The sequence below is a fragment of the Geospiza fortis genome, unplaced genomic scaffold (genome assembly GCF_000277835.1).
Source record: "Geospiza fortis unplaced genomic scaffold, GeoFor_1.0 scaffold291, whole genome shotgun sequence".
Taxonomy (NCBI): domain Eukaryota; kingdom Metazoa; phylum Chordata; class Aves; order Passeriformes; family Thraupidae; genus Geospiza; species Geospiza fortis.
In genome coordinates, this window is record NW_005054650.1 from 127,948 (window position 1) to 135,622 (window position 7,675).

At 42.9% G+C, this 7,675-nt stretch overlaps 1 protein-coding gene across 1 annotated transcript in view; it reads left to right on the forward strand.

The window, feature by feature from the left end:
* Positions 1-7,675, forward strand: part of VGLL4 (vestigial like family member 4) — a 46,655-nt gene that overhangs the window by 960 nt on the left and 38,020 nt on the right.

Consider the following 7,675-nt stretch of genomic DNA (forward strand, 5'->3'; position numbering starts at 1 on the left):
ATATACTTGCTGGAGTTGTCAGGAAAGAAACAATGAGGAGCGTACACAGGCCAAGGAGATCTGTTCACAGCGCTCAGAAAAAGGCCAGGCCAGAACGCAGGCAGCTGAATCTCACTTTGGAAATTACAGTCCCTTCCATCCCTAAACCAGCACGGCCACATTTCTTCCCTTCAGGAAGTGGAGGGGCTCCCTGTTGTACTTTTAATGTCTTTGTTTCTCCTTTTTTCCTGCACAAATATGTATATATTCATTCGGATTACAGAAGATTGAGCTGAATAATACAGAGCTGTGGTTCTATGAAGTTGAATTCCCAACTTCTTTCTTATGCCATGCTTTTTCTTTGTTAGAGCAAGAAAACTCGTTTAAAAGAAAAAAAAAAACAACTTTCAGGATCCTTTAACTTTTTCAGGGCCTTTTAACTTTTTCACTGCTCTCTGCAGTAATTAGTGTTTTCTTTGGAAGCAGTTGGTAACTTCTGATGAAGACCATGAAATTCTATGCAAAGCTTTATTTACATAATACATCTTTCTGAGCGTTCTGTTCACTAAGTTTTGTTGCTCTGTAGTTTTGGCTCATTAGTTCAGTTCATTGTAATTATGCCTAATATTTATGGAATATTCTTTCCAGACCCCTTTTTATTCCCCACCCTCTTCTCCAGTAATTGTTATTTAACCAGATCTTAGCTTTAATAGTTCAAAAGCAAAAGAACAGCTTAAGGAATACACTCCACTGGAGCAGTTTTTGTTTAGGTTGAACATCTGTTGCTATTTTCCTTATTCTGGAAGTTAACATTTTTAACACTAAAATAAACATACCCAAAATGAAGAGAAGAAAAGCAAAACTTCAGTGGTGTTTATAGTGAGGCGTTTATATCCCAACGGTTTAAAAAGTGTAAACACTGGCAACATCTGCTCTGAACTCAAAGGGTGTTTTGGAGATGCCTACAAATCTTCCTGGCCTCTGCCATAGTATTTATTTTAGAAGTGAGTTGTGTCAGCAGTGATGGATCTTGTCTTTCCAGGGACACTGTTGCAGTAGGAACTACACTGACAACAAAACTCCCTCTCAAACTCAGTTAATTAGGATTTACTGAAGGCCACACTTGAGCTACTTATAAATTGATGCCTTCCTGAAAAGTACTTCTGAAGATGCAGGATAAGATAAAAATAGGTTTGAAATTTCAGAGGGAAGAGTGATGGGCCTATAGGCCACAGGAAATAGATGTGTTCCTTGTTCCTTTAGAGTCTCTCTGGAAACATTTAGTTTTGGTTTTTGAGATGATTTCTATGCTGTTGAGCTATGACAGCGTGTTGTATGAAGTTTACTGGTGATTTTACTCTTCTGGCACTGGAATTGTTGGATTTGCAACAGCCTGCGCATCAGAGATGTGTTGATACCTAAGAAATAGGAAAAGTTCCTCCAGTGTGTGCATCTGGCAACCCTTCAGTTCAACATGGAGCACAGGAGTGTGATTTGCATCTGGAGTGGAGTCCTGCTTTTTCTTGCCCAGCAAGAGCCCCAGATTGCAATTTGTTATCTGTGAGCTGCAGGCTGCTGAGTTAATGCCAGCCCTGGAGAGGGGCAGGAACCTCCCAAGAACCTCAGCAGTGCCTTCATCTCAGTCTGCTCCTAAATTGTGCCATTCGTGGTCACTCTCCAGCCACGGAGTTCCCGGCATGGAAATATTGTGCTACTAAGTTCATTCAACACATCTCTGATTTTGGGAACTGGTGCTGTTTAGTTCATACAACACATCTCTGATTTTGGGAACTGGTGCTCTTTAGTTCATACAACACATCTCTGATTTTGGCCTCCTCTCTGGGGGAAGAGAGGAAATGTTGCTAACACAGATGGGATCTGCCTTGTGGGCAGCAAATTGTCCTTCTGCTGGGGCTGGGCTGGGAGTGGGAGAGCTGGAAGTTCTCCCATTAGCTGTCCAAAAGTGAGGCTGTGCTGCAGGTTTAGCCCTGCAGGTGAAACCTCACCTGAGGTTGGCTGTTTTCTCAAACATGGGGTGATTTCTTTTAGTGTTTGTTGTGAGGTTGTTGAGCCACAGGCACAGGTTCTCCAGAGGCTGTGGAGCCTCCACCTTTGGAGATACTCAAATCCCACCTGAGCATCCCACCCTGCGTGAGGCTGGTTTTGAGCAGAAGGTTTCTAAATGACCTCCAAAGGTGCCTTTGTAGCCTCTTGAAAATTTCTGCACACTCATGCAATTAAAACAGCCAGGAAAAGAATTATAACCAGAAATGAGGGGAGTTTTAGAAAAGGGGTCCATAACTCTGAAGCACAGGATAAAGCCATTTCCTTTCCTCAAGGCTGTTTGTTTTACACTGATTATTTGTGTCCTTTGGAGGGTTTTCTTAATCTCATTACTACCTTTGAGTCCCCATGATGCCCCATGGTAATCTCAAATCCAACTGATGCTTTTGGAGGAAAATCTGAATGTTAATGAGGTGGGGTTTTGAAACAAGTTGCATAAAAAAGGCATTTGAAAGAAGATTTTTAAATAATTCAAATGGGAATGCTTGGTCCTCCCCAGAGGAAAAGGACAGTTATATTAGTGATGATCAACCATTTCAAGCAATTTATTGTAATAGTTTTGGTGCAATAGGAAGGAAAAGAAGAAATAATTAGAGAATTGTTGCCTTGGCATCTGGACACTCATCTTTAGCGTGAATACATCTGATATTCTTCTCCTCAGCATTTGCTGCCAGTGATCAACAATGGCCAGTTTAATGAGTGGTGCTTTCAGATCATTGTTTTGTTCCTAATGAGCTCAGGGCCATGGGGAAGCTCCCGGGAGCCCTGGCTGAGGTGCAGCAGCACTCTGAGGCAGGCTGGCATTCCCTATCCAGTGACCGCCACCTGATCCGGGCAGGTATTCAGGGCTGGAACATCTGCACCTCGTTTTGTGCTGGAAACTCACTTAACTCCAGCTCAATATTCCTTCAGAGCCCGGTGTTGAGGTAATGGAGTGCTCAGAGTTAAACAAAGCAGAGCACAGGTGATGCTGCTCTTTGACTCCAGGGCTGTCCAGCCAGTTCTGGCTCCTGCTTTCCCACGGAATATGCATGAGGAGGAGCAGTCTCCAGGCAGATCCCTTTCCTTCTGTTGTTTATCACAGATGGTGCTGGGTTGGAAGGCAGATTTCTGCCTTCCTTCCTCTCTCTCTCCCCCAGTTTCAGATGCTCTGGGTTATTGCTGCATTCTCAGGGCTGGAACTGCTGTGCTGGGAAAGGTATAAAGAAATGCAATAAGATGCTAAGAAATCCCCCAGGCATGTTACTTGGAGCACTCAAAATAGTTATGCAGAGTTCTCTGGATAGTCCAGAAGACTGGGATTTTTTTTTTGTAATGAAGAAAATTGGATCCAGATTTTTAGCAAAACACCCCTTTTGGTTGCAGGACAGCTTTCATTAGTTAGTGGCACATTACATAATTATTGCACTGACTTCCTGTAAGGCTGGAGCGTTCCTTGGCTCGCAGAGCTGGGTGTCCTCTCAGGGCGCTGCAAAGCATCCTGAAAATGTCTGTGTCTTCCCCAAAAGGCCACTTCAGATGTTTGCTGTCAGAGGCACAGATCCTGCTAACTTCATCTGCTTCTTAATGAAATGCAACATGTTTTCTTAAGTTATAAAAAAGAATTTCCATCAGCTCTCTCTGCTGACCTTGCATTTTTCTCTTTTTCTACCATCAGTTTCTCCTATTAACTGCAAAGTTTGGGTTAGTTTCTAAAGATGTAAAATGACTTAAGCACTATTCTTCTGCTAAAAATTGGATAAGAATCTCCTTCACGGCAAATTAAGTGTTCTTATTTGTAACACAGTGCAAAATTTCTGTTCAAAGCCATGTAAATTAAGATGCACCTACAGAACCCTCCCCATTTATAGAACATTCTGTAGGTTTTGCATTTTCAATCTGTTTCATCTTCAGGAAAAAAACAAAGAGCCCCAGCTTCACAGTTGGGCTTTTCTTGCTCATTTCCTCCTAGCATGAAGTTGGGAATATCCTCTTCAGGGCTGACATCAAAATTCAGTTTATTTTCCTCCTTCATCAAAGGCAGGATAGATTTAGGTCATACTTGAACTTTTTTTTTTTTCCCCTGGAGTTCTGTTGTTCTCACCCTGGATGCTAGTTCAGCATTTGTACTGAGAACTCAAACAAGGAAATTAAAAACCCAAATATAATAGAGTGTTATCCCACAGCTTTCTGTAGATAAGATAGGCAGCATATTTTTTTTCCTGAGATAAAAGGTAGTGAGGTTTGTAGCAGTAAGTTGAAGTCTGTGTTAATGAGCAATTTGCTTAAAGGCTGTAACTTGTTACTCACAAGTCAAATTTGTTACAGTGCCAGCTCTCTTTGGATATAAATCCAGGGATTTTAGGAGACATTGAAAAAGCTTAAATTGCTCCAGAGTTTGAACAATGCACTGCATTGTATGGAGAGCTGTTAGAGAAAAAATAAAGCTTAAACAACAGTCTTCATTGTGTGGCATCTAAAATTATGAATGAAAAAGTTCATCCATATGTATTGGCTTTGCCTTTTTTAAATATCTGCTTTGCATGAAAATAGTTGTCTATTAATTTCTTCTTGAGCTTTAATACAGATGGGCCTTTATATTTGATTTTGGCTGAATAGACTGCAGAGTTTGAACATGCTGCATGCAGACACAGTGCCAAGCAATTTAGCAAAGTTGTTTACACTAACAATAATCCAGCAGGACAGAGCCTATAATTTCTCCCTGATAATAGTGTGAGGTAGTGGTGAACACAAGTTCCTGGAGAAGTGTTTACAAGAATGGCTTTATACTTCCTCAGCCTTAGAGAACCGGGAGGACTTGGGGCTTGAATTCCTTCTTTAAAGGCAGCCAGTTTTTCCTGCAGCCTGGGTCATCCCCCTGCAAATTGCTCTCCAGATCAGCACGGATAGCTGCACACACAGGGGCATTGTTTGTCCCTGCCTTTGGGGCTAGCTGTGGGATGAGGCTGAGGGGCAGGGACAGCCAGCAGCAGTGCCAGCAGCCTCCCTCTGCATTTCCAGATTGCCCCTGGTGCTTCATCTCCCAGCTCCTTGACACGTTCTCATTCTCAGCCTTCCCTCGGGTGGGTGAGTGGAGCTCGGGGAGCACTGGCGTGTGTCCTGGGAGGGCTGGGGGCACATGGATCCTCCAGGCAGTTGAGCTCTTAATTGGGGTTATCTCTGCCCACTTGTAAACCTCATGTCACACATGGATGGAGCTGGAAGAGGTTTGCTCTTAATAGCAGGAGTTGCTGGCACTGATTGGAGGGTAGGGTGAGCTTGGGGGACTTCAGGTCACAGAATCTCAGAATGTCCTGAGCTGGAAGGGACACACAGGGTCCATGGGTCCAGCTCCTGGCCCTGCACAGACCCCAACAATCTCACCCTGGGCATCCCTGGGAGCTCCTGGAGTTCTGGGGGCTGTGCCCATTCCCAGGGGAGCCTGAGCAGTGCCCAGCACCCTCTGGGGTAGAACCTTTCCCTGAGATCCACCCTAACCCTCCCCTGATGCAACTTGAGGCCATTCCCTTAGAAAAGGTCATTGTTGTTAAGAAATATCTCAGTACAGCTTCTTGTGCAACCTTGGGGGAGCTGAGGTACCCAGCACCACCACAACATTGGTTCCAGCCAAAGGGAAGGTCACCCAGAAACCTGGGTGAGGTGATGGGACTCCATCAAAGATCCTGTTTTAGTAGGAATGGCAGTCCTTAAAGTCACCCAGAAACCTGGGTGAGGTGATGGGACTCCATCAAAGATCTTCAGATTCCTGTTTAATAGGAATGGCAGTCCTTAAATCTCAGGGTGATATGGGTGGTGGGGACAAAAGTGTGAAACTGAGGTTGGAATCATTCCTTATCTCAGTTTCACAGTATTGGTTGGTATCAGATTATTTTTAAAAAGGAGTTTAGAGTGTTTCCTTGCCTAAATTTCATGACACTGTTTGGTAGCAGATTTTTTTAAGTAACACTTTTTTTCCCATTTCTTTTAAACTTGGTTGTTGGTAGTGTTGAAAGCAAGAACTTGTTAAACATAGTAGCACTTGGTGCAGTCCAGCTTTTCCCCCCAAAAATGTAATGTGATACTTTGTGCCTCATCTTGGCTTTGGAGAAAAAGCTCATCCGCAGTGTTGTTCATGGATAGAAGCAGATAATATTTGGGATAAAGTGGAATGTTGCAGCCTTGGTAGCACACAGGGAGGAAGGGAAGTTGCCTTCAGCAGGCTGCTGTCAGCTGAGTTCCCTCCCAGAACCTATGGCTCCTGCCCTCTCCTAATTCCCCTTGTTACAAGAGTCTGTGATTATTTAAAGCCATGTTCCTTTTCACTCCTCATCACTTTGGAGTGTTCCCTGTCAGCTGTGAGAACCAGGCATTGTAGTGTATAACTTTCCTCCTATTCTTCCAAATGTTGCTAGCAGGTTCCAGGAAATATATTTGCTCTCCCAGGGAAAATTTGGAACAAGTTGTGTTTAAAAAGCAGTAGATTTTCCTGGAAACCCATTTGACAGGGCAGGCATGGAAACCTCTCAGCACTGCACTTTCCTGCTTTGTGAGGTTTAATATTTATTTCTCAGCATGCAGAAATAGGGGGTTTTTTTGCATTTAAATACGGGTTGTAGTGAGAGAGATTTAGTAATTTTTTTTTTTTCCCAGGGTAGAAATGGCACTGTTGTCTGGGAATATAAACCAATTTGGAATATTTATTATGTTTTGTTTTAACTCAAAATCTCAGATCAGCAGATTGGCAATACCCTTTGTAGCTACAACCTACCAAGTGTCCAGCCCAGCCATCTTTTGCATGAGAAGAGTGAAACCCAAAACTGCCCAAATGGAAGAGTGAAACCCAAATGGATCTTTTTGAGTAGCTGTTGTTCTTTTGGGAATGAGTGGGGATTTATTTGTTTTGCAAATGGTATAAACATACTGTGCTTGCACTTTAGAGATGATATTGAGACTTTAAATTTTGTTATTTAATTGCTACTGTTTAGTAGGTCTCACTTCTGAAAGTAAATTAAGATATTTGTGACAGTAGCAGGTTTGGACACTTTCAGAGCAGAACCTTTCAGTAAAATGTGATTTCTTGGCTCCTGATTATAACATTGGAGTTGTTTTCTGTGATGCTCTGCTGATTGTAATTAAATATCCCTGTGAAGAAAATTAAATTGTCCAGGCAAAGGGAAACTATTTCTATGAACCTAAATGATCTGGGAATATCAGTAAATGCCAAGTAAAATAGGACTATTCAGTTGTTCTGTTTATATTCTTTGGAAAGCAACATCTTCTAAAGCAGCTCGACAAAAACTGCCCTTAGCATAGAGAAAAGCAGCTGACACAAGTGTGGCACCTCCTCTGTGCTGCCTTTCTCCAGAACACATGAAATGAGGGAAGTGCTGCATGATTCATGTAAGGCAAGTCTGAACTCGGCCAGTAACTTGGATTTAGTATAAATATTTATGGCATTGAAGGGGATTTTTTTTTTTTATATTTAATATTCTTCCTCATGCTCTGGATCCTTTTTAGATGTGCTCCTCAGCCATCTGGTGAGCAGTGGTGCTTGTTTAACCCCCCCAGCCTGGAGTTTTCCTGCTGTGCCATCGCAGCCACTCTGTGGTTGCCGTGGGTTGAGGCTCCCCCGGCCAGCTGGGGCACTGCTGAC